At 39.7% G+C, this 27,067-nt stretch overlaps 1 protein-coding gene across 18 annotated transcripts in view; it reads left to right on the forward strand.

Annotated features, from left to right (window-relative positions):
* Nucleotides 1-27,067, forward strand: part of LOC101118606 (cytochrome c oxidase assembly factor 1 homolog) — a 101,318-nt gene that overhangs the window by 60,472 nt on the left and 13,779 nt on the right. The window lies entirely within an intron of this gene.

Below are 27,067 nucleotides of genomic sequence, written 5' to 3' on the forward strand. Positions count from 1 at the left end.
AATAATAGTATACCTAGACAAAAATGAGTTAATTATGTAAAGCATTTAGTGAAGTACCTGGCACATAAGAAGGGTTCATTAACAGTTGGCTGTTAACTAGGGGAAATCCATTAGACACTAAGTGTTTGTGGGAGCACTCTTATGTAGGAAATAGCTCAGCTTGACTTCATTAATGAAATGTTCATCATGATATGTAAAAAGGGACGAAAAGAAGATTGTCACACTTTTAAGTGCTATGGAGAAGATGTCAGTGTTTACATCACCATGTATAAAATCACGGATCATTAAAAATGTATACAGTCCTTTTTAAGTCTTGATCCTCATCTTGTTGTTAAGGAATTCTAGTTATTTTACTCCTTCTCTATCAGTCAGCATCTGTCACCATGATATTTTAGTTGACTATATGTTGAAACACAGAGATTACCAGTTTCTTTTTGTTTTTAAAAATGTACTTATTTAAAATATTGACTTTAGGCTAACTATGCATAATATGTTTTCTTCCAGCTTCCCATTAAAATACTCAGATAGTTCCAGAAGAGCACCAAAAAGTTAAGTAGCAGTAAACCACTTAGTTTTAGAGGCATTTCCCCTAACTACTTACTACATTGAAGTTGGAGTAGACTGAGAAAGCCCGAGCGGTATATTTATGCTTTGACTTCTAATACTGGAGAATAAAATTAGATGAGGGGAAGAAGTTAGACAAGGGCTTTAATCTGTTCCCATTGTTTATCCACGCTAATCTGTTCCCATTGTTTATCCACGCTAATGAGACCGTGAATGACTGAAGCCTATACTGTTTTCTTCACATTTTGTATTTCATGATGTATTACAAGCCAAAGTTAACTTGACTAGAGATTTGCTCTATTTCCCCTGACTCTTAGCACCACCACACTTACCATTAACACTGTTCTCCATGCATCTGTTCATAGGCTAAAAATTCCAACACGCAGTATGGAAGAGAATGAAAGGAAACTGTTACGATATTCCATTCCAGGGATGCAGTGCAGCTGTAGAAGTGCTGTTAAGAGGAACCCTGCAACAATTATGCTCTTAGGATTTCAGATTAGCATTTATTTTTTTCTGTTAAAAGACGAACTACAGCACATTCCTGATGTAATAGTAATAAAGTCTCCTTGTAATATGAGAAGAGAGAATGATAGAAGATCTAAATCAGTTGAGCATAGTTGCATTGTTTGCTGAACTGAACCATGGCCTGTGTACTTCAGCCTGTATATACACAATGTGATCAAGTTAAGATGTGAGCAAAATTTCACCATCCAGTGGATAGTGGCAGAAATGGCGAGAATCAAGGATGATCTATATACTCTGCCATTTTAAAAATTGTGTATATTCTTTTTTCAAAGATAATCTTTATGGAAGAAATATATAGCATCAAAGAAGGGAACCATTGCCCAAAGATGATGAGTAAAGACTTAATAATTATGAATATGATTTATGATGATATACAGAAGATATGTGTGGAAATGTAAGATTTTATTCTCAGCAAGGGAACAAAAATATGACCTCTATAAAATCAAAACAAAAAGTCATAAGAAAAAATAAGATTTTAGGAGGTACTGGAAAGAAGATTAAATATAAACCAAAAAGCCTGAAAATGCAGTAGCAGGATAAAAATCTGCAATGGCAGTTGTAAATAGCAGAGCTGATGCTGCAGAAAACAGAATCAATCCTATAGTGAGTATTTGAGATTGTCCAGAATAAGGAGAAAATGGTGACAGGAAGTGAGGTGATGAGGGTAAAGATGATAAATACCGAGGGCAGAGAGAGGAGAAATAACTGATGAGTGTGGTATTTCTAAGGGAGAAATCAGAATAAATGTAACAAAAGCAAAAAATAAAAGTAGAAGAAAACTTCCGTGGGCTGACAGGTTTCTGAATCTGCAGGTCCAAAGTGTAGGCTTCATTGTGTTCTAGGTAAAATTAATGAAAATAAATCCCCACCTGTTTGAATTCTGATGGCATTTATAATTTTTGAAGAGAAGAACTCATAGATTCAAAAGTAAATGGTTATAGTGGTCAGTCTTCACTGCAGATTTCTTTTTATTTATCCTGTAGTGGATTCACTGGGCTTCTTTAAACCTATGATTTCATTAGTTCTGGAAAAATCGTACCCATTTTCTCATCAGATGTTACTTTGCCATTCTCTTGTTCTTTAATTTCTTCAGTTTCTTTTGAAACTCCAGTTAAATATATATTAGAGTTTCTCATATATTCTTCACATATCTCAACCTCTCTCATGCATTTGTGATCTTTTTGTCTCTTTGTGTTGAATCTTGTATGGTTGCTTCCAATGATATCCTGGTGAACTGGTTCTCCAGGGCAAAATAAAGCCCTGATTTGTAGCATTTGTTGATTTTTGCAGTATAAACATGGAAGTTTCAGACAACCAACATGACTTCACTGATGCAGAGTTAGAAGGACCTGCATGTAATTGACTTTCACAAGCTGGTTCAGGCCAGGTCTTGCATACCTCTAGGCTTTTGTCCTATCTTTCCATTTATTAAGTATCTTTTAAGCTGCATCTAATCTGCTTTTGGCTTCCCCAGTGGCTCAGCAGTAAAGAATCCGCCTGCAGTGTAGGAGACACAGGAGATGTGGGTTTGATCTCTTGGTCGGGAAGATCATCTGGCGGAGGAGATGGCAATCCTCTTTGGTCTTCTTGCCTGACAAATCACATGGAAGAGAAGCCTGGCAGGCTACAGTCCAAAGGGCTGTAAAGAGTCGGACGTGACTGAGCATACAGCAATCTGCTTTTAAACCTCTCCATTCAGTTCTTAATTGGGGTTATTTGAGTTTTGATTCCTGAGTTTTTGTTTTTTCAAATCTATGTCAGCATTTATGGTTTTCACTTCTCTGCTGGGCTTCCCTGGTGGCTCAGATGGTAAAGAATCCACTGCAGTGTGGGAGACCTGGGTTCAATCCCTGTGTTGGGAAGATTCCCTGGAGAAGGGAACAGCTACCCACTCCAGTATTCTGGCCTGGAGAATTCCATGGACAGAGGAGCCTGGCAGGCTGCAGTCCATGGGGTTGCAAAGAGTTGGACACGACTGAGTGCTTTTCACTGTTACTTTTCAGTTCTCTGCTAAAAGTTCAGAGTTGTCTTTTATTTATCCTGTCACAGAAAACAAAATTGTTTTTTGGTCTACACCTGATAATTCTGATTTCTTAAGTTATTTCCTGACCCCCTTTTCCTTTCTCTTGTTTCAGATAATTCTTATTCCTTTTTAGTTTCCTGTGTATTCCATTATCCTTATCTGGGCCTTGGATACTACATTTGAAAAGTTAAGAATATTTTTTGGGCCATAGAGTATATACTTAGGAAATTTACATTTACTTTTGACAGACACTTTGGGAGTATTGCAATCCAGGATACATTATAACCCAGGTTTACAGTTTGAGAAAAGCAGTTTGATCCAAAGTTGTAATCTGCTTCGGCTTATTCTCACTTAAGGTTGTATCTCTTTGGAATTCCAACTTCTTATGAGAGGGGCTTAGGCCCTCAGTTTTATTTCTCCATCAGTCACCCTGAGAATCAATAAAAACAAAGGTTCTAATTTTTCAAGATCAGCAAGGACCCTTTAGAGGAAATGTGGCTTTAGAATTTGGTTTCCATGCTGAATTTTCATTCCCATTTCACTTAAAGGAAAATTGTGGTAAAATATACATAATGTAAAATATATAACATAAAATTTACCATTTTAACTGTTTTTAAGTGTATAGTTGAGTGGCATTAAGTATAATATATTCCCATTGTTGTACAAACATCAGCACTATCCGTCTTCTGAACTTTTTCATCATCTCATACTGAACCCATTACACAGTATTCTCCCTATCTCACTCACCTCAGCCCCTGGTAACTGGTGGTCTACTTGGTATGAGTTTGACTATTCTAAGTACCTCATATGAGTAGAATCATATAGTAGTTGTATTTTTGTGTATGGCTTGTTTCACTTAGCATAATGTCATTAAGGTTCATGTCATGACATGTACCAGAATTTCACTCCTTTTTAAGGCTGAATAATCTTCCTCTCTCTATGTGTGTGTGTGTGTACTCATACCACATTTTGATTATCAACTCATCTACTGATTGGAAACGTTACTTGTTTCTACTTTTTGGCTGTTGTTTATAATGTTGCTATGAATATGGGGTATACAAGTAACTGTTTGAATCCTTACTCTCATTTCTTTTGGGTATATACCTATGGGTGGACTTGCTGGATCATATAGTAATTCTATTTTTAATTTTTTGAGGAATCAATATACTATTTTCCACAACAGCTGCACCATTTTACATTTTCATTAGCACACAAGGGTTCCAGTTTCTCTACATCCTCATCAATACTTGTCGTTTCCTGTTTTGTTTTCTCTTTAATAACTTTTAATAGGTGTGAAGTGGTGTCTTATTGTGATTTTAATTTGCATTTCCCCAGTGATTAGTGATGTTGAGCATCTTCTCATATGCTCATTGTCTAGCTGTGTATCTTCTGTGGAGAAGTGATTATTCAAGTCCTTAGCCTGTTAAATTTTGTTTGTTTGTTTGTTTTTGGCCGTGTGGGGTCTTTGTTGCTGCATGGCCTTTGTCTGCTTGTGGTGAGCAGGGATTCTCTCTAGTTGCAGTGCACGAGCTTCTTACTGCCGTGGCTTTTGTTTCTGCAGAGCGTGGTCTCTAGGGTGCATGGGCTTCCGTAGCAACAGACTCAGTTGCTCCATGGCAAGTGAAATCTTCCTGGACCAGGGATTAAGCTCATGTCCCCTGCATTGACAGGCAGACTCCCAACCACTGGACCACCAGGGAAGTGCCTTAGCCCATTTTTTAATTTGCCCAATTTTAATTTAGTATTAGGAGTTGCTTCCAGATATGAATTCTTTATCAGTATATAATTTGCAAATATTTTTTCAGTTCTGTGGGTTGCCTTTTTATTCTGTTGATAGTATTCTTTTAACCACAAAAGTTTAAAATTTTGATTTAATCCAGTTTATCTATTTTTTTTTCCTTTTGTTGCCTGTGTTTTTAGTGTCATATCCAAGAAATCATTGTCAAATTCATTGTCATGGAACTTTCTCTCTATGTTGTCTATGAAGAGTTTTATACTTTTAGCTTTTACATTTAGGTCTTTGATCCATTTTGAGTTAGTTTTTGTAAGGTAAGTGTTCACCTTTATTTTTTTTTCTTCGAATGTAAATATTTAGTTTTTCCAGCACTATTTTTTGAAATCCCCTCTTACTTTTCTGACTTGATAATTTTTTTACTGTCTTATTATTTTTCAGTGCTTTCAAAAAATGTTTTAAAATACTTTTACAGGTCATTAAGTTGTTTGTAATAGGAAGATTGATGTGCAAAACCTAGTTCACCATTGTACTGAAAATAGGAAAATTCATTAATGTTTTAAATCAGTTTGAATGAGAGTACAAGTGGTAGCCTAAATCCTGTAAAACATGTGGTGGGGCATAGATGGCTCCTATCCTTAGCTTTTAATACTATTTGGTTGCAGTTTTTCACTTTTCATGGGAAAAAAGTACAGCTTATCACCATATGTGTTTTTTAAATAACCAAATAATTCTTTAGTCTAAATCTTATTTTCCTAGGTTATAAGTCTTACTTAGGATTGAATTACTAGTGAAAGAAACAAAGACATAATTTACTACCAAGAATTTGATAATCATGAAAGTATTCTCATCTCTTTTTAGTGGTTTTAAGTTTTCCCCACAATAGTGAATGAGTAAGGATTAGATCCAGAATTTTAATCTGTCATTTAAATAATCGTCTTTAATTAGGTAGTTGGAGGAGCAACCTCTCTGTTTAAAAAATTTCAGCAACAAAGTAAATATTAATCATACCATCTTCAAATGATACACTGCCAATTTTTTTTTAAATTTGTTTTTTGTTGAAGGACAATTGCTTTACAGAATTTTGTTGTTTTCTGTCAAACCTCAACATGAATCAGCCATAAGTATACATATGTCCTCTCCCTCTTGAACCTCCCTCCCACCTCCCTCCCCATCCCACCCCTCTAGATTGATACAGAGGCCCTGTTTGAGTTTCCTGAGCCATACAGCAAATTCTCATTGGCTATCTATTTTACATATGGTAATGTAAGCTTCCATGTTACTCTTTCCATACTTCTCACCCTCTCCCCATGTTCATAAGTCTGTTCTCTATGTCTGTGTCTCCATTGCTGCCCTGTAAATAAGTTCTTCAGTACCATTCTTCTAGATTCTGTATATATGTGCTGCTGCTACTGCTGCTAAGTCGCTTCAGTCGTGTCCGACTCTGTGCGACCCCATAGACAGCAGCCCGCCAGGCTCCCCCATCCCTGGGATTCTCCAGGCAAGAATACTGGAGTGGGTTGCCATTTCCTTCTCCAGTGCATGAAAGTGAAAAGTGAAAGTGAAGTCGCTCAGTCGTGTCCGACTCTTAGCAACCCCACGGACTGTAGCCTGCCAGGCTCCTCCATCCATGGGATTTTCCAGGCAAGAGTACTGGAGTGGGGTGCCATTGTTAGAATATGATATTTATCTTTCTCTTTGTGACTCACTTCACTCTGTTTAATAGGTTCTAGGTTCATCCACCTCATCAGAACTGACTCAAATGCATTGCTTTTCATGGCTGAGTAATATTCCATTGTGCATGTGAACCACGACTTCTTTATCCGCTCATCTGTCGATGGACATCTAGGTTGCGTCCATGTTCTAGCTGTTGTAAACAGTGCTTCAGTGAACAATGGAATACATGTGCCTTTTCCAATTTTGGTTTCCTCAGGGTATATGCCTAGGAGTGGGATTGCTGGGTCATGTGGTGGTTTTATTCCTAGTTTTTTAAGGACTCTCCATACTGTCTTCCATAGTGGCTGTATCAATTTACCTAACCACCAACAGTGCAAGAGCATTCCTTTTACTGCTAATGTTTTATTTCTTTTAGAAATTTCTTCTTTGTACATGAATAGGCAAGTATAAGATTCCCAGAAGTGAGAGCTAGAATCAATCAGTATTCATAGGTAGTAATTTTCAGAGATCTGTTGAACAGTGCATTAATGATTTTATTCAGATGTTTATAACATTTGACTTTGTTCAAATTCATTATAGGATTCCTTGATAACATTTTTTTTCCCCTGTGAATCCTCTTGAACTATGTATCAGTAGCACTTTTCACTCCCAAAGTGTACCCCTTCTGTGTGGTATTGCATGTGTGTGTGCTTAGTGTCCGACTCTTTGCGACTCCATGGACTGTAGCCCGCCAAGCTCCTCTGTCCATGGGGATTCTCCAGGGAAGAATACAGAAGTGGGTTGTCATACTCTCCTCCATGGGATCTTCCCAACCCAGGAATCCAACGGGGGTCTCCTGCTTTGCAGGCGGATTCTTTACCAGCTGGACTACCAGGGAATCCCATTATTCTCTTTAATTCACGATAGTAGTTGGTTGTCAGGTATTTAGCAGGTAATTTGTTAGATATAAGAATTGAATTAAAATTTGTAACTACTTTTACAATATGAATTAGGGTGGATTTACACGTAATCTTATTGTTTCTTGCTTCCTTGAGAGGGGAGAAAGAGATGGTGTTAAAATATAGTGAATATACTTGTTTATTCTGTAGCCTGGTAGGGTATTTGTAAATGTCATATATTATGTGTGTTGGAGACAAGAAAAACATGAAGGGCTATTCTAGTATACAGAGTATCTGTGAAAAAATATCTGTGTAATATTTGTTGGAAAAAATATTGACTAATGACCTTTAACTTTTAAAATTGCTTTCAACTAAGACACTTTTATCAGTTTGTCAACAGTTTTAATGTACCTGATACTTGTGCTGTGGTTCAGTTATGGAGAGAGCGTAGTGTGGGCTGAAGAGCAGAGCGTTAGAGTGGTCACGGGAAGTCTGCCCTTATAAGTCTTGAAGATAAGCCCTGATACTGGGCTGTGCTTATTTACTCCCTCAATGACTAATTCAGTAAAGCCTATTCATTAAGGAAAACTTGTCCTTGACTCAGGTCCATGTGTCACAAATCACACTCTCCAATTTTAGGATTACGTCAGGCTGAAATCATGGACAAAGCATGTTGCTGTGTTCATTCTTTCTTTTATAACACAAGGAGTGGCTTATTATCAAATTGCCCACAGCAATTTGATCATCAGCAATTTTATATATTTAGGGTGATTACTCCAACATTTCCTTAAAGCTATCGAGCTTTATAAAGCCCTTTCACTTTTTGGAACAAGAAAGAAAGAATTTTGGTTATATATTAAATGCTTACCACTTGCCATATGTTCAATAGAATTCAATAGAATCCAAGACAAGTAACACAGTTTCTCCTTGCAGGTTAACAATTTTCTAGCAAAGTACAACACATAAAGCAGAAGAAAGTTTCACTCAGCTGAATTTTAAGAATAGTTTTGGTTTTTATCAAAGACCATCTTAATCATTGAAGGTTTATAATCTATAAAACAGAAGTGTCAGAACTATTATTGGATGGAGGAAGAGGAAGACATTTAAAAATTCTATTTAAGAAGACATTATTGATCCTCTTTTTTTATTTTAAAAACTCTGATAGTTACTGGGATTACAAAGACCTGATTATGCCCCCAAGATATGTAAAATGTAGGAGGCTAAGAGTTATCTCAAAGCTGTCTTGCCCTTTATAGAGTGCACATTGCTTTTATGCTATAAGCTCCATTATTCTTCATAACAGTACTGTTTGGGCTTACAACTGGGGTAATAAAGGCCCACAAAGACCAAATGAAGAACGGAGTGGGTATTTAGCCCTGCTTCTGTGTTTCTGCAATGTCTTTTGAGATACTGAATGAAGATTAAATAAGCTTTGTAGAGTAGCACGTGCAACTGTGTGGGACCTTTAGAATATATCCTGTGTTGGTGTTTTATCACGTTGCTAGAATAAAATGGCAAAGCAAAACCATTTAGTATTTGGATAATACTGAATACGTGAGATATTTAAATTTATCATTGTGACAGATTAATTGCATAGTATGTGTCAGACATTATATTCATTGACTGTTCTATTTGGTTCTGCTGTCACCCTTGGTAATTTAAGCATGCTTAATAGAGAAGATTTGTAAATGCTATTAAGCATAAAGATCCAGAAGGAAGTTATTTGTTTACTCTGCCTCTCATTTTCTAGAAGGAGTCATTGTGAGCATTTTGATTTATTTCCTCAAGTTATTCTTTATCCATAAAAATAAGTCCTGTTTTATTGAGGCCATGCAGCATATATATGATTGAATTCTATTATACTTTTATTTAAATACTTTCCCCTCACAATAAAAATAATTAATATTTCTTGGGCATTTACTATATTTTTGGCATAGAGCTAATATATAATTATTTTATATTAAAATTTTTTTATTTTAAAAATATGTATCACTCAAGACATGGCAAAGAATCTACATATATAAGTTATGGATTTTGTGACCCAGAGTAAGAACAATGTGAGAACCAATACTATTGAAGGAATGGCAAAATATACCACTTGGGCATAAGGATTGTTTTGAGCTGAATGCACTTAAAAAATGGCAGGTGGAAGAAGAATGCTCTGACCACAGCCCCCTCCCCCTGCCCTGCCCCGCCCCATTCTTCCTGAAAGCAGAAGATAAAACTCTTTTCAAGTGAAAGATGCCTTCCATACCATACCAAGAGGAAACATTTTTATCAGTGGAGCCAGGGGAGAGAATGAGTATTCTGTACAAACAAACCTTGTAAAAATAACTCCTGTCTCTACTCTTTTCTCACAGTTGCTTCTCTTTGTTCACCTAATATATAAGCACTTAGGTTTTGCCAATTTGAGGGGTCTTCATTTTCTTGTGGGCGCTTACATGTACATGAAAAAATAACGTGTTTTCTTCTTTTATAGTGTCACAGTCCTAATATAATTTTTTCTTCTTTTAATCTGTCTGAAGTCAGTTTAATTCTCAGGTCCAACTAGAGGGCTTGAGGTCCATTTTACAAAACTCCACTACCATTCTACTCTCTAACCTTCCCACCAGAAATATTACTGTCTTCAATTTTGTTTATAATTTCTTTGCCTTTTTAAAATAAGGTTTTAAAATTACAAATTTGTGAGCTATATATTATATATATTATAAATGTATAGTTTGGCTTCCCAGGTGGCACCAGTGGTAAAGAATCCACCTGCCAATGCGGGAGACACAAGAGGTGTGGGTTTGGTCCCTGGGTCGGGAAGATCCTTGGAGGAGGAGATAGCAGCCCACTCCAGTATCTTGCCTGGGAAATCCCATGGGCAGAGCAGCCTGGTGGCTACAGTCCATGAGGTTGCAAAGAGTCGGACACGACGGAGTGCACATGCATGCCCGCACCTATAGTCTAGTTTTGCTTATTTTTGAGGCCTTACAAAAATGTTAGGTATTTTTGCCTTTTTTTTTTTTTTGATACTCTTGTTTCTACTGTTGCCTTTAATGGTAAGTCATTCATTTTTATTATTGTTTAATATCAGTTTCTGCTAATACACCATATGTTTATTTATCTTTCTATGAGCATTTGAATTGTTTCCAGTGTTTTGCTATTTTGAGCAATGCTATTATTGAGTTTTAGCATATGTGCATGCTGAATTTTATATGATATCCAAAGTTGTGATTCAAAGTGGTTGTACCAGTTTACATTCCATCAGCAGTATATGAGTATTCCCATAATCTGAATCCTTGCTAACACTTGACATTTCTTGTTCCTTGATTTTTGCATTTCTAATAGATATACAGTATTAGTCTGTGTTCTTAATTTACATTTTCTGAAAACTAATGAGATTAAATACTTTTTCAACTGTTAACTCTCCTTAAGTCCTCTGTGAGATGTCTGTCTGTGTTTCTTGCTCATTTTTTCTTTTGGGTCGTTTGCTTTTTTTTTTTAATTGGTTTGTAAGATTTATTTTCTGGATACTATTTCTTGGGTAGTTAGGGTATAGGAATTATTTTTTCCCAGTTTAAACTCGTGTAAGTTTTGTTTGAATGCCTGTTTTCAGTTCTTTTGGGTATACACCTAGGAGAGTAGTTGCTGGGTTATTTGGTAATTCTATGTTTAACATTTGGAGGAACTTCCAAACTATTTTCCCCAACAACTTTACTTTTTATATTTTATAAGCAGTATATAAAAGTTTCAGTTTTTCTACACCCTTACCAACAGTTGTTGTTACCTTTTTTTAAAGTATACTTAATATACAACATTCTGTAAATTTAAGGTATACAGCATATTGATTGGATTTGTTTTTATACTGTAATGATAGCACTGTTTAGCACCTTTGTCAATCACATAATTATCGTTTCTTTAAGTAGTTAGATAATTAAGATCTAGCTTCTTAGCCAATTTGATTATGATACAATAGTGTTAACTATATTTACTATACTATTCATTAGATATCTAGGACTTTTTGCTACTTGTTGTATGTTTGTGCCCTTAAGCAATGTAGTCTGTCCTATTCTGCAATTCTAAATTCCCTGGTAACTACCAATTTCCTCTCTGTTGTTTAGAGTTTGACTTTTTTAGATTCCAGATATAAGTGATGACATATTGTATTTGCCTTTGTCTTTGGTTTATCTCACTTAGCATAATGTCCTCAAGGTCCATCCTTTATCTCACTTAGCATAATGCCCTCAAGGTCCATCCATGTTGTCACAAATGGTTAGGTTTCCTTTCTCAGGCCTAAATATATTCCACTGTGTGTTTATGGTATATATACCTACATGCATGCCTACCATATCTTCTTTATCCATTCATCTGTGGTCAAGAACTTAGGTTGTTTTCCTGTCTTGGCTATAGTGATAAGGATGCCAACAGATCGTCCCTGGTGGCTCAGAGGTTAAAGCCTCTGCCTCCAATGCAGGAGACCTGGGTTCGATCCCTGGATCGGGAAGATTCCACTGGAGAAGGCAGTGGCACCCCACTCCAGTACTCTTGCCTGGAGAATCCCATGGACGGAGAAGCCTGGTATGCTACAGTCCACGGGGTCGCAAAGAGTCGGACATGACTGAGCGACTTCACTTTCACTTTCAAACATGGATGTACATATATCTCTTAAATTTTCATTTCTTTGGATATATACCCAGAATTGGAGTTACTGGATATTTTGGTAATTCTAACTTTTTTAACAGTTTATTATAATGTATCATGGAGAAGGTATCTTTTGATTGAATTGTTTAGAGATCTATGGGCTTCAAGAACTCAGATGTCCACATTTGGAAAGTTCTCCACCATTGTATCTTTAAACAAGCTTTCAGCCCTTTCTCTGTCTCTTCTCTTGGGACTCCCATAATACATTGTTTATTTCTTGTCATGCTGTCCCATAAGTTCTATAGGCTTTCTTCTTTTTTATTTTCATGCCTCTCACTGGATACTTTCAAATGACCTGTCTTTGAGTTAATTGATTGTTTTTTCTGTTTGATCTAGTCTACTGTTGAAGCTTTTGTTGAATTCTTTAGTTCAGTGATTGTATTCATCAGCTTGAAAATTTGTTTGGTACTTTTTAAGGTTTTCTATCTCTTTGTTATACATCTCATTTTGTTCTTGTATGATTTTCCTGATTGCATTAAATTGTTTATGTGTGATCTCTTGTAGTTCTCTGACAATCTTTATAATAGTCTTCTAAATTCTTTGTCAAGTAATTTATCTATCTCCATTTTGGGGGGAGGTCAGTTACTGGAATTTTACTGTTTGTGTGTGTGTGTGTGTTTGGTTCATTTTTCCTTGTTTCTTTCTGACAGTTGTAGCCTTGAATAGGTATCTCTGTATTCAAAGTCTGTGAATCTCCGTATTCATAGACTTTATGGACTGACTTCGCTAAAGAAAGACCTTCACCTCCAGGTAGGGGCCCACTGGACTGCACTGTAAACTTGGGTCCAGTGGTGCAAGGTGCCAAATATATGGCATCTCTAGGCCCCATGGTATATGGTATCTTGTTAGTTCAAGCAGTCGGTCTACTGCACTGATAACTGTGTGACCCTTGCTGAGAGCCAGAGGCAGTCCACTGTGGTTGCAAAGGCTCCTGAGGTCCTCAGCAGTGCCTGTAGGTCCAACAGTTAGGCACCAGGACAGGCGGTGGTGATGGTGGCCTGGTGTGGCCAGAGTTGGCAGGATGTACATGCTTGAGTGTGAGGGCTGCTGAAGGTGCCTGTGTGGGCAGGATTGGCTGTAGATATATGTGCAATGGCAAGGCCAGAGTATCAGGATCTGGGGTCAGCTCTAGGAGACCTGGCTGTTAGAGTTTACTTGTAAATCTGTAGGGCCTAGATATAGGGGCATGCATAACTTTGGGAGCTGATATCTGGAATCTGGGCTTCCCTGGTGGCTCAGTGGTAAAGAATCCTCCTGCCAATGGAGGAGATGTGGGTTTGATCCCTGGGTTAGGAAGATCCCCGAAGAAGGAAATGGCAACCCACTCTAGTATTCTTGCCTGGGAAATCCTGTGGACAGCGGAGCCTGGCGGGCTACAGTTCATGTGGTGGCAGAGAGTTGGACAAGTGTTGGACTAAACGACAACATCTGAAATCAAAGTGGTTGAGTATAGGGGTGTGGCTTCTGGGACAATCTTGGGCACATGTGACTGCAGGCCAGTGGCAGGAGTTGGGCCTGCTCTGGGTGCCTGAGCAGCTGTGGGGACCCGGGCTGTCAGCATACACTTGTGTGGCTTCAGGGCCTTGCCACAGGCATGTGTGTGGCCTTGGAGGCTTGTGACAGTAACTGGGGCCAGTGGCCTGCAGGGGCTAGCTGCCAGCATGTGAAGCTGTGCAGACCAGTGACAGGAGTCACAGTCTTATGTGGGCCTTACCTGTTGATGTGCATGTGTGTGGCTGCCAGGACTAGCCATGGGGCAGGCTGGTGCCTTGCTTTCATGCAGCAGTAGCAGCCACAGTTGGCTGCTGGTGAGGATCCTGGGCTCAAGCAGGTTGGGGTAAGGAATAGGGAAGGACATGGGCTCTGCTGACTGTAAATATGAAAAAACCTATGGGTGAGAATCCCAGTGGTGAAGCCTGCAGGAGGTCCACAGTGGCTGTACTGGCTACTGGTTTTGTCAGCTGTTAAAGCTACCGGGGTCCTGCCTGGAGCCATCTGCTGGGGTCCACAGTGAGGTCCTCAGGGATGAGGATGCCAGATCTGCAGTGTCTACAAGGCCTGTTATTGTCCTCAGAGGTGAAGGCTGCTGGGATCCTGTGCAGATCAGGCCCCTGGGAACTGTGTTACTCCTGCCACATGGCTAAAGCCCTGGCCCTTCCTCCCTTTCTGAGCCCTCTCTATACAGGCCAGCTTTGCTAGTCTCTGGTGGGCTGAAACTGCACCAGGTCCTATGTGCAGTGCCCTGGAAGGCTGGGAAATCTGGTCACTCACCTGCTTCCTTTTTCCTGGTAAGGAGAACTCTCTCCCATGGGGAAGTTCTTCCCTCTTGGCACTGAGCAGTGCAGGCCTGGGGATGGACTGGTAAAGGCAAATCAATCTTTTTACCTTTTTTGTGCAGTTATTCTCAGGCTTTTTCTTCTACTATGTTGCTGATGGTTCTTAGGTGACTCCATGAACTCCCCAGGAGCTATTTTCTTTTATGGATAGCTGGCTAATTGTTCTTTGTTGGGAGATGGAGGCTGAGGTCTGTTACTGTGCCTTATTGCTGATGTCATCGTATGTTGTGTGTTTTTTTTTTACCATGCATGCGTGTGTGTACACACACACACTCATGCACTGTTTGGGGAGGAAAACATTTTATGTGCCGAGAATTATTCAGTGTGCAATATTTAGGATCCAGACTTCTCTTGCTCAATATGGTGTTTCTAAGAGTACGTCATGAGAAACGCTGGACTGGAAGAAACACAAGCTGGAATCAAGATTGCCGGGAGAAATATCAATAACCTCAGATATGCAGATGACACCACCCTTATGGCAGAACGTGAAGAGGAACTAAAAAGCCTCTTGATGAAAGTGAAAGAGGAGAGTGAAAAAGTTGGCTTAAAGCTCAACATTCAGAAAACGAAGATCATGGCATCTGGTCCCATCACTTCATGGGAAATAGATGTGGAAACAGTGTCAGACTTTATTTTGGGGGGCTCCAAAATCACTGCAGATGGTGACTGCAGCCATGAAATTAAAAGATGCTTACTCCTTGGAAGAAAAGTTATGACCAACCTAGATAGCATATTCAAAAGCAGAGACATTACTTTGCCGACTAAGGTCTGTCTAGTCAAGGCTATGGTTTTTCCAGTGGTCATGTATGGATGTGAGAGTTGGACTGTGAAGAAGGCTGAGCGCCAAAGAATTGATGCTTTTGAAGTGTGGTGTTGGAGAAGACTCTTGAGAGGCCCTTGGACTGCAAGGAGATATAACCAGTCCATTCTGAAGGAGATCAACCCTGGGATTTCTTTGGAAGGAATGATGCTAAAGCTGAAACTCCGGTACTTTGGCCACCTCATTGGAAGAGTTGACTCATTGGAAAAGACTCTGATGCTGGGAGGGATTGAGGGCAGGAGGAGAAGGGGACAACAGAGGATGAGATGGCTGGATGACATCACTGACTCGATGGACGTGAGTCTGAGTGAACTCCAGGAGATGGTGATGGACAGGGAGGCCTGGCGTGCTGCGATTCACGGGGTCACAAAGAGTCGGACACGACTGAACGACTGAACTGAAGGTTTTTTCTCACTTGTTCATTCTCATTGCCGTCTTATTCTCCATTCTTATGTGGGGCCTGTTATAAATAATATGGCTATGAACATTCTTGTATGTGCTTTTTGATGTATGTGTGTATGTTTTTCTGTGTATCTTGGAGTGGGACTTCTGAGTTATTGGGTATGTACCTGTACACTCTAATAGATACTGTCAAATAGTTGTCCATGGTGGTTATACTCTAGCAGCAGTGTATGAGTGTTCTGGTTCCTTTGAGGAGATGTGTGTAAAGCTTTCACATGTTTAGTAAATATGTGGTAGCTATTTTTGTTTTTATGAGGATGACTCCTGGATGCCTTACTTATCTGCAGGAACTGCCTGTGTTGGTTCCATCCACTGCAGTAGGGAATGCAGGTAAGGGAGAGCTGGCATGGGGAGGAGAGGTAGGGAAAGGAGCTCACTTGGGGATATGGATAAGTGTTTAAGAGAGATTTAGTTTAAGCCCCCAGGGATGCCTGGCCTAGAGACAGAAATTTAGGAATCTTAGTAGACCAGACTCAAGTCACTGAATAACATCTTAGGTGAAGATTTTGATGGGAGTGGAATTTGGTGAAAGAGGGGAAATGGTGTATGTTAGTTGGTTATGATCATCATGACAAAACACAACAGCCTGGGTGGCTTGAACAATAGAAATTGATTTCCTCACAGTTCTAGAGGTGTAACCAGTTTTGGTTTCTTCTGAGGCCTCTCTCCTTTGCTTGTAGATGGCCACCTTCTCCATTTGTCTTCACTTGGTCCTTCCTCTGTTTGCCTACGTGTCCCTGTGCAAATTTCATCTTATAAGAACACCAGTCATTATTGGATTAGGGCTTACCCTAAAGACCTCATTTTAACTTAATTACCTCTTTGAAGTGAAAAAGAAAGTGAAAGTCGCTCAGTTGTGTCCGACTCTTTGTGGTCCCATGGACTTCTCCAGGTCCATGGAATTCTCCAGGCCAGAATAATGGAGTGGGTAGCCTTTCCCTTCTCCAGGGGATCTTCCCAACCCAGCGATCAAACTCAGGTCTGCATTGTAGGCAGATTCTTTACCAGCTGAGCCACAAGGGAAGCCCCAAAGTACTGGAGTGGATAGCCTATCCCTTCTCCAGCTGATATTCCTGACCCAGGAATTGAACCGGGGTCTCCTGCATTGCAAGTGGATTCTTTACCAACTGAGCTATCAGGGAAGCCCTAATTACCTCTTTAAAGACCTTATTTTCAAATACAATTACATTCTGAGTATTAGGTCTTCAACATAAGAATGTGGTGGGTGGGCCGTGGGAGGGCAAGTTCTGTCCATAACACAGAATAAGGGAGAATATAGGATGGCTAGAGAATGAAAGATTGACGTGAGAAACTGAAGGGGACTGGCCAGAGAGGTAACAGGAAAGCAGGTAGAGAACTGAGTTTGTGCAAATAAGTGGAGGATTTCAGGGATAATAGAGGAGACCAACGCCTCCCAGATTCGAAATCATCTAATCCCCCATAACAAATTATTTTACTTTCTTTTTATAAAATGGGAGCTTTTAATAGAAATGCTGAAGTAAATGTTTTATAGGGTTTGCCTTACTCAAACTTGCAAAATAGTTATGAATCAGTCTATTATTTGAGGTTTTGGATGCTGGAAAATAGTTATCTTCTTTCTGTGTTTTCAAATCTTTGGAAGAATGGTCTTGAAATGTATTTTGTTCACACAGATGAGACACCACAAGTAGTCAGCCTTAGGAATCCTTGTTGTTGTTCAGTTGCTAAGTTGTGTCCGACTCTGCGACCCCATGAACTGCAGCACGCCAGGCTTCCCTGTCCTTCACCATCTCCCTGAGTTTGTTCAAACACATGTCCATTGAGTCAGTGATGCCATCCAACCATCTCATCCTCTGTCACCCCCTTCTCCTCTTGCTCTCTCTATCTTTCCCAGCATCAGGGCTTTTCCAGTGAGTTGGCTGTTTACATCAGGTGGCCAAAGTATTGGAGCTTCAGCTTCAGTGTCAGTCCTTCCAATGAATACTCAGGGTTGATTTCTTTTAGGATTAACTGGTTTGATCTCCTTGTTGTCCAAGGAACTCTTAAGAGTCTTCTCTAGAACCACAGATTGAAAGCGTCAAATCTTTGGCAGTCACGCTTCTTTATGGCCCAACTCTCATATCCATACATGACTACTGAAAAAACTTTAGCTTTGGCTATGTGGACCTTTGTTGGCAAAGTGATGTGTCTGGTTTTTAATACACTGTCTAGGTTTTTCATAACTATTCTTCCAAGGAGCAAGCGTCTTTTAATTTTGTGGCTACAGTCGCCATCCACAGTGATTTTGGAGCCCAAGAAAAGGAAATCTGACACTGTTTCTACATTTTCCCCATCTGTTTGCCATGAAGTGATAGGACCAGATGCCACCATCTTAGATTTTTGAATGTTGAGTTTTAAGCCAGCTTTTTCACTCTCCTCTTTCACCTTCATCACAGAGTTCTTTAGTTCCTCTTCATTTTCTGTCTTTAAAGTGGTATCATCTGCATATCTGAAGTTGTTGATATTTCTCCCTGAAGTCTTGATTCCCGCTTGTGATTGGTCCAGCCCAACATTTCATGTGGTATACTCTCTATATATATAAAGTTAAATAAGCAGGGTGACAATATACACCCTTGATGAACTCCTTTCTCAATTTTGAAGCAGTCCATTGTTCAATATCTGGTTCTAACTGTTGCTTCTTGTCCTGCATACAGGTTTCTCTGGAGGCAGGAAAGGTGGTCTGGTATTTCCATCTCCTTAAAAATAGTCCACAGTTTGTTGTGATCCACACCATCAAAGGCTTCAGCATAGTCAGTGAAGCAGAAGTAGATGTTTTTTGGAATTCCCTTGCTTTTTCTATGATCCAGCATATGTTGGCAATTTCATCTCTGGTTCTTCTGCCTCTTCTAAATCCAGCGTGTGCATCTGGAAGTTCTTGGTTCATGTTGAAGCCTAGCTTGGAGAATTTTGAGCATAATCATGCTGGCATGTGAAATGAGTGGAATTGTACAGTAATTTGAACTTTCTTTGGCATTGCCTTTCTTTGGGATTGGAATGGAAACTGACCTTTTCCAGTCCTGTGGGCACCACTGAGTTTTCCACATTTGCTGGCATAATGAGTGCAGCATCATCTTTTAACAGCATCATCTTTTAAGAATTGAAATAGCTCAGCTGGAATTCCATCACCTCCATTAGCTTTGTTTGTAGTAGTGCTTCCTAAGGCGCACTTGACTTCACACTCCAGGATGTCTGGCTCTAGGTGAGTGACAATACCATCTTGGTTATCTAGATCATTAAGAGCTTTTTTGTACAGTTCTTCTGTGTATTCTTACCACTTCTTTTTAATATCCTCTGCTTCTGTTAGGTTCTTGCTGTTTTTGTCCTTTATTGTGCACATCTTTGTTTGAAATGTTCCCTTGATATCTCCAATTTTCTTGAAGAGATCTGGTCTTTCCCATTCTGTTGTTTTCCTCTTTTTCTTTGCATTGGTCACTTAAGAAGGCTTTCTTATCTCTCCTTGCTATTTTTTGTAACTTTGCATTCAGTTGGTTATATCTTTCCCTTTCTCCTTTGCTTTTTGCTTCTCTTTACTTAGCTATTTGTAAGGCCTCCTCAGACAACCACCTTGCCTTCTTGCATTTCCTTTTCTTGGGTATGGTTTTGGTCATTACCTCCTGTACAGTATTGCAAACCTCTGTTCATAGTTCTTCAGGCACTCTGTGTACCAGATCTAGTCCCTTGAATCTATTTGTCACCTCCACTGTATAATTGTAAGTAAGTGTTAGTTGCTCAGTCATGCCCAGCTCTTTACCACCCCATGGACTGCAGCCCACCAGGCTCTGGTGTCCATGAGATTTTCCAGGCAAGGATACTGGAGTGGGTTGCCATTTCCTTCTCCAGGGTATCTTCCCAACCCATGGATTGAACCCGGTCTCCTGCACTGCAGGCAGATTCTTTACTGGCTGAGCTACAAGGGAAGCCCTTGTATAATCATAAGGGATTTGATTTAGGCCATACATGAATGGCCTAGTGGTTTTCCATACTTTCTTCATTTTGAGCCTGAATTTTTCAGTAAGGAGCTAGTGATCTGAGCCACAGTCAGCTCCAGATTTTTTTTTTTAATTTTGCTAACTGTACAGAGCTTCTCCATCTTTGACTGCAAAGAATATAATCAGTCTGATTTTGGTACTGACTGTCTGGTGGTGTCCATGTGTAAAGTTGTCTCTTGTCTTGTTGAACGAGGGTATTTGCTATGACCAGTGTGTTCTCGTGGCAAAACTCTGTTAACCTTTGTACTGCTTCATTTTGTACTCCAAGCCCAAACTTGCCTGTTATTCCAGTTATCTCTTGACTTCCTACTTTTGCATTCCAGTCCCTTATGATGAAATGGACATCTTTTTTTGGTGTTAGTTCTAGGAAGCCTTGTAGGCCTTCATAGAATCAGCTTCTTCAGCATGAGAGGTTGGGATATAGCCTTGGATTACTGTGATGTTAATGGTTTGCCTTAGAAACGAACCAAGATCATTGTCATTTTTGAGATTGCATCCAAGTACTGCATTTCAGACTCTTGTTTTCTGTGCTGCTGCTAAGTCACTTCAGTCGTATCCAACTCTGTGCAACCCCATAGACGGCAGCCCACCAGGCTCCCCCGTCCCTGGGATTCTCCAGGCAAGAACACTGGAGTGGGTTGCCATTTCCTTCTCCAATGCATGAAAGTGAAAAATGAAAGTGAAGTCACTCAGTCATGTCCGACCCTCAGTGACCCCATGGACTGCAGCCTAGCAGGCTCCTCCGTCCATGGGATTTTCCAGGCGAGAGTACTGGAGTGGGGTGCCATTGCCTTCTCCGTGTTTTCTGTGAGAGCTACTCTATTCCTTCTAAGGGATTCTTGCCTACAGTAGTAGATATAATGGCCATCTGAATTAAATTCACCCATTCCTGTCCATTTTCGTTCACAGATTCTTAAAATGTCGATGTTCACATTTTAGGAATCCTAGTTTACTGTCTAAAGCTTTCTCCCAAGACTCTTTTTTATCTTTTCTAAATTCTAACTGCATGGTAGTTTTGAATGCTCAAAGTATTTGTGAAGAGGTTTACGGGTAATGATAAATTCTGTGAAGTCAGTCTGCTGGTGCCTTGTCCTTCACCCTTGTTATTTTGCTTCCTATCAGACATCTGTTGCCTTCTCTGCTTCTCCACTACTACCAGCTCGGCTTCTGCCAATTGCCGTCATCTTCAGTGTGGACTGCTGCGATAGACGTGTAATTAGACTTTCTCATTCCTTCTTTCCCTGCTAGAGAAGTCTAAAAAGTACCCCCCAAAACAAGACCTGATAGAAATCTTCAGCAGTTTCTCATTATACCTGGAATAAAATTCAAACTCATTACCATTCCCTACAAAGCTTTGTGTGGTAAAGACCCTGCCCACCCTTGTTTACCACACTCGTCTGCTTCCTGCTGCTTTGAACAAACCAAGCTGATGGGTGCTCTAGGGCCTTAGCCCTTCCCTTGGTTTTCAGATTACTCCTTCACTCTCAACGCAGAACTTGGGAGGGAGGCCTTCCCTCACTCCACAGCTAAAGTTGCTCTTTCCCGTTTTCATACTCTAGCATGTCACGTTTATGTTTTATGTACGTAAGTAAGTGAGTAGCATAGTTTTGTAAGGAACTGTCAAACTGTCCTCCAAAGTAGACGCACACTCCCACCAGCAATGGTTGATCCACATCCAGCGTTTAGTGTTGTCAGTGTTTTGGATTTTAGTAGTCCTAATAGATACATAGTGGTATCTCATTGTCATTTTAATTTGTAACTTCCTAGTAACATTTAACATTGAGTGTCTTTTGAATGCTTATGTCATCTGTATTTATTTTTGTTGAACTGTTCAAAAATTTTGCCCATTTTTAATTAATTCATCTTCTTAATGAGTTTTATGAGTTCTTTGTATATTTTAGATAAAAGTCTTTTATCAGAGATATCTTTTGCAAATATTTCCTCCTAGTCTGTGGCTTGTCTTCTCGTTCTCTTGACACACTATTTTTTACAAAAGTATTCATCATTAACTAAAATAGTCTTATTGTTTATTGTATATCTCCTTCCACTACAGTGTAAAATCCACAAACAACTGTCTTGCTTTCTACTATATTTCCAGTGCACAATATGGTGCTGGGTATTTTGGATGACAAATATTTGTTGATTGAATGGATAACCACTGTTAACATTTTAGTTTGTTTTATTCTTAATGAAAATGGTATTAAGCTGATTTATGTTCTTCCATCATCTTATTTAAAACTCAGTTTCAAAATTTTATCATTTTATCTTCAAAATTAAGGATAATAGCCACTTGTAATAGTATGAGATGAATTTCCACAATGACTCAGATTAATTGGTTTAAGACATCTAATTACTGATCTATACTTGTTTTGCCCTCTCAGGAGCTATACAGATTTATTCTCCAAGAAGTTGTCACAGGGTTGGGCAGTGAAAACAGGAGAATGTTTGCCTCAGTCCCACAAAGCCTTATGGAAGGAATGCCGCCTGTTAAGACACTGCAGAGTCTCAGTATGTTCAAATATGTATCTATACATACACACATTGAGCTTGCAAGGTTCAAAAAAATTATTCAAATTCCCTGTTCTTGATTGCTTTTTTGTTAATTGGATTTGTTAAAGATGGGAAATGACATGTTGGTCTCCTACTATGGTGATTTTCAGTTTTTTAAATTTTATCTGTAGTTGTTTTTGGCTGTATATTTTAGTGTCCTTTGCCACTAACTTTTATAACTATTATAGTTTTGTCTATTTTTATCCCAAGTAGTACTTTTTGCTTTGAACTGACTCTCTGTTTCCACTCTGCTTTGTTTTTGTATGAATATGCCAAGTCTTCTGTTTTTAAGCCTTTCATTGTATTTTAGATTGTTGCTCTTAAAAATAATGTAAATTTGAAAGAGTTGATTTTTTAAAAATCCTTTTAGAAAAGCTTTTAAACGCTGTTTTTGTGCATAACAAACCATCTCGAAACTTAGTGGCTTTAAGCTAGAACTATTTTGTTAACTCTCATGACTTATAGTTGGGATAGCTGGATAGCTCTTCTGTTCCATGGTTATTCAGCTGGTACTGCAGTCATCTGGTGGCTCACTAGGACTAGAATGTCCATGAAGGCTCATTCACGTGGTTGTTGGTGCCTTGGTGCAGGGATAGTTCTTGGGACAGTGGGGCATACTGTCTGTTTGTCTGTCTGCCTACTATCTTGTCTCAGTCCTCTCCCTTACCAGTGGTGTCTTCACTTATTCTTTTTATGTGATCTCTACAGCAGGGCAGAGTAACCGTACTTTTTATATGATGGCTTGGGACTCCCAACAGTGCTGAAGTGAAAGCTGCCAGGCCTCCTTAAAGCTGAGGCATAGAACTGCCACAGGGTCAGTTCGGCCTCATTCTGTTGGCTGAAGGAGTCCTAGAGCCAGCCCAGATTCATGTCAAGGTGTGAATACCAGGAGGTGTGGTTCACTGAGGGCATCCTGGGAGCCTATTTACCACAATATGATAGTCTAAACCCTTCACATTTATTATTTTAATTGACATGATATTGTTCTTAGGGCTCAGACTTTTACTTCCTTTAGTGAATTTGCATATGCTTTTAATTCTATTAACTTCTGTATCAACATCAAGAAAAATATTAGTACTTGTATTCCAATTTGGCTCAGATGATAAAGAATCTGCCTGTAATGTAGGAGACCTAGGTTCTATCTCTGGATTGGGAAGATCCCCTGGAGAAGGGAAAGGCAACCCACTCTAGTATTTTTGCCTGGAGAATTCTATGGACAGAGGAGCCTTGCAAGCTGCACCATGGAATCAGTTATGATGATTGGGGGCTTCAGCATGATTTTACTTATGTTTTATACGTATTATGTGGAATTTTAGGCCGTGTTGTAAATTTGTATATTGTATATATCTTTTTAAAAGTTTTAGATGTTTTCATTCATTTTGTAACTGCATAAACAATAATCTTTTAGATCTAATTAAATCTAGATCTAATTAGATCTAATTAATTGCATGCTGTCTTTCCTAATACACTTTTTTCCTAGATAATTTGGGTTTATTTTTTGATAAAATGTAATATATCTTTAACTAATGTTTCAGGAAGGCTATGTAGGTTATGTAACATCTGGATTCTTTCCAAATATATAATGACTTCCTCTGTCTTCACACAGTTTGATTGACAGGCAGTGTCTTTCAATAACTAAGGATGTGTCCAAATCAATGTCTTCTTCATATTATTTTATTTCTTGGAGTAAATTGTTGCCAGTGCCAGTCGTGTCTCTACTGCTGTGAAATTTTACTGACTAGGATTGTAGCCTCTGAATGGATACAGAAGAACTTCTGGACGGGGAAGAATCGTGGCTGTCAGGGCTCACCCAGTGTGGGGCTGGCTGCCTGTTTCCTGATTGCTGCAAACCCAGGAACCCTGGGCTGAGGGTGGAGAGGGGTGAAGGGCTACACCTTCTTCCCATGCACTTCCTGGCCGCTGTGTTCTTACCCTTCAGAGGTAGGTGGAGCTTCGGTTGGCCATTGAACTGTGTCTTTCTTCACACTAATTAGTGGAACTTTCTCCCAGATTTTAGTAATATGTTACTGTCTGAAGTAGGCTCTGCTTTCTGTCTTTTCTTGTGTGTGTCTTTATAGGTGTTTTAAATGGGATTTAAAAATTCATGTCAAGTCACCTGGTGCCCTCTTAAGCTGTTTTTTTTTTTTCATCCTATATTTCATTATTTTTTAAAAAAATGTGAAGGAGCTTTCTAGGTGGCTCAGTGGTAAAGAATCTGCCTGCCAGTGCAGGAGACACAGGTTCAATCCCTGGGTCAAGAAGATCCCTTGGAGTAGGAAATGGCAACCCACTCCAGTATCCTTGCCTGGAAAACTCCATGGACAGAGGAGCCTGGCGGGCTGTAGTCCATGGTGTCACAGAAACAACTGAGCGACTGAGCACAGTCCTTTTTATTGGCACCAGGATCTCTTCCAGGTAGTAACTGTTTCCCTGGAATCACTACCAGGTACTTGGATCTCTTATCAACACTGGACAGCCTTTTATCAGCATTCCTAACTCACCTTAACCCGGGGGAAGGTTGCTTCCTGCCAGGTGCTTTCCTCATGATTATCCTGAGTTCAGAACAGAAAGTTTCTTCTAGAAGCACAAGACTCCAGAGCCAAAACTGGTTAGAAAGCTTAATTTTTAAAATGCTTACCTTCTTAGTCTTTTAATTCAGGGAAGGGGTTTAAACAACAGAAATTCATATTGTCAGAGTTCTGGAGGCTGGGAGGCCCAAGGCCAAGGTGTGGGTGGGCCTCCTCCTGAGGCCTCTCTCCTTGGCTTGCGGGTGCTCCCCTTGCTGCCTCTTCGCATGGTTTGCCCTGCACACCTGCATCCCTGGTGTCTCTTCCTCTTCTTATGAGGATATTAGTCATAATGGACTAGAGCTCCACCTTCCTGGTCTCATTTTAACATGATCACCTTTTTTTTTTTCCCTTTCTCATTTTTATTGAGGTGTAATTGACAAATAAAATTGTCAGATATTTATAATATACAACTGTGATGCTCTAATATACATAATGTAAATACTATAAGTGGATTCCCTCTAACAAATCCATCACTTAACTTTTATTTATTTTTGGTGAGAATATTGTCTTTTAATTTAAAAACATCTTTTAATCACATTTATTTGCATGCTGCTATATTTTTGGGTTTTTAGCCTCTTTTGTCTCCCTCATCTCAAATATGCTACATTTCATTCTTTTGAAGTTTGGCCCCAGTTTGTTTTTTGCTAGTCACACTTCTTTTCTTATATTTTAGTCTATTTTTGGTCTTTTTTGGTCTAGTCCTTCCTTGTTCTTTCACTTTATTTCTTACTGTCTTAATTTTTCATGTCTATTTTCTTTTTTTTTTTGGATCATGTCTATTTTCTTAAGTCGATGTCCTCCCCTCCTCTGCCCTCTCTTCCCCTCATGGTTTGATTTTCTAAAGGCTGGAAGGATGTGTAGTCCTCCAAGAGTGGCAGTATTGTAGGCAGTGTCATTCAGCAGATGGGAAGACCTGCCTCTCCTCCGTCCAGTATTTTCTGAGTCAGTGTTCTCTGTCTTGACCCCTGAAAATGATGACTTGGGGATATATTGACATGTGACCTTTAGAGTGGCTTTTGGACGGCACATGCCACCTGTGTGAGCATCTGATTATTCTGAAATCTATGATCTGTAATGTGTGTTTTGTCACTCAGTGGAAAGACCATGGCTTGCAGGGTCAGACAGATGGATGTTATAGGCCTTCTATGGAAGAGCTACATGACCCTAAGCTGTCCTCAAGGGATTCTGATGTGCAGAGGTTGAGACTGCAGCATGAGACTGCTTCCCTCCTTCCAGCTCAGGTGTTTTTCTGTGGCTCGAACCCTCAGGAGTTCTTCTGTCCACCCCGCTGGTGAGACTTCTGCAGACCTCCTTCATCTGCAGGGGCTTGAGGGGAGCAGCCAGGAGGTAGTCTCAAACCCTCTGCTGGCTCTCGCAGCTCTCTGGCAGATCGCCTTTTGATTCTAGAAAGGGGGTCAGTACTTTGAAACCACTGGGGCCCAAGTACTCTTTGTGCATCAGAGCAGAGCTATTAGGTTAGTTCTACCTTCCTGTGACTAACCATCCCTTAGTTTTCAAAATGAGTTGCAACCCTTTCCTCTCGGTTAATTGTAAAGCGAAAAAAAAAAAAATCGAGAAGATCCCCTGGAGAAGGAAATGGCAACCCACTCCAGTATTCCTGCCTAGAGAATCCCCATGGACAGAGAGGAGTGTGACGGGCTACAGTCCTGCAGTTGCAAAGAGTCAGACACAACTTGGTGACTAACCAATAAGAAGAGTAATTGAATTTGAGTTTCTTGGGAGATTTTCACTTCGTTAAAAAATCTTCAATTCTTATCAAACACTTAGATATAAAATGTCACCTTCTTGGAGGTAGCCTAAAGTCTGTCTCTAGTTTTACAGAGCTTTTTGGAATTTTTTTGTGACATTAAGGGCTGCCGAATACTTTATTCAAAAGTTAGCCAATGGGGCAGGGAAACTGAAGCTGGGTAAAAAGGAGCAGAGACTGAGCCCCCCTTTCTCCCATCCCAATCCCTTCTCCTTGCTTGGACACAGTCAGTGGCTCCCTGGAGACCAGGTGGATCATGACTGCCTTAGCGCTCCACGGAGTCAGAGTAGCCCAGTTGAGCTACCGACTAAGTCCTTACTATTTGGGTCACTTGTGAGATTCTATTTATGCTTTTTTTTTCTTGGACTGCGATTGTGGTTTTGATTATGATATTTTATAAAAAGATCTAGGGGTGCTGTTTGTAACACCACCCACTTGAGAGATTGCCTTTCTGAACACGTGTGGG

The sequence above is a fragment of the Ovis aries genome, chromosome 4 (assembly GCF_016772045.2).
Source record: "Ovis aries strain OAR_USU_Benz2616 breed Rambouillet chromosome 4, ARS-UI_Ramb_v3.0, whole genome shotgun sequence".
Taxonomy (NCBI): domain Eukaryota; kingdom Metazoa; phylum Chordata; class Mammalia; order Artiodactyla; family Bovidae; genus Ovis; species Ovis aries.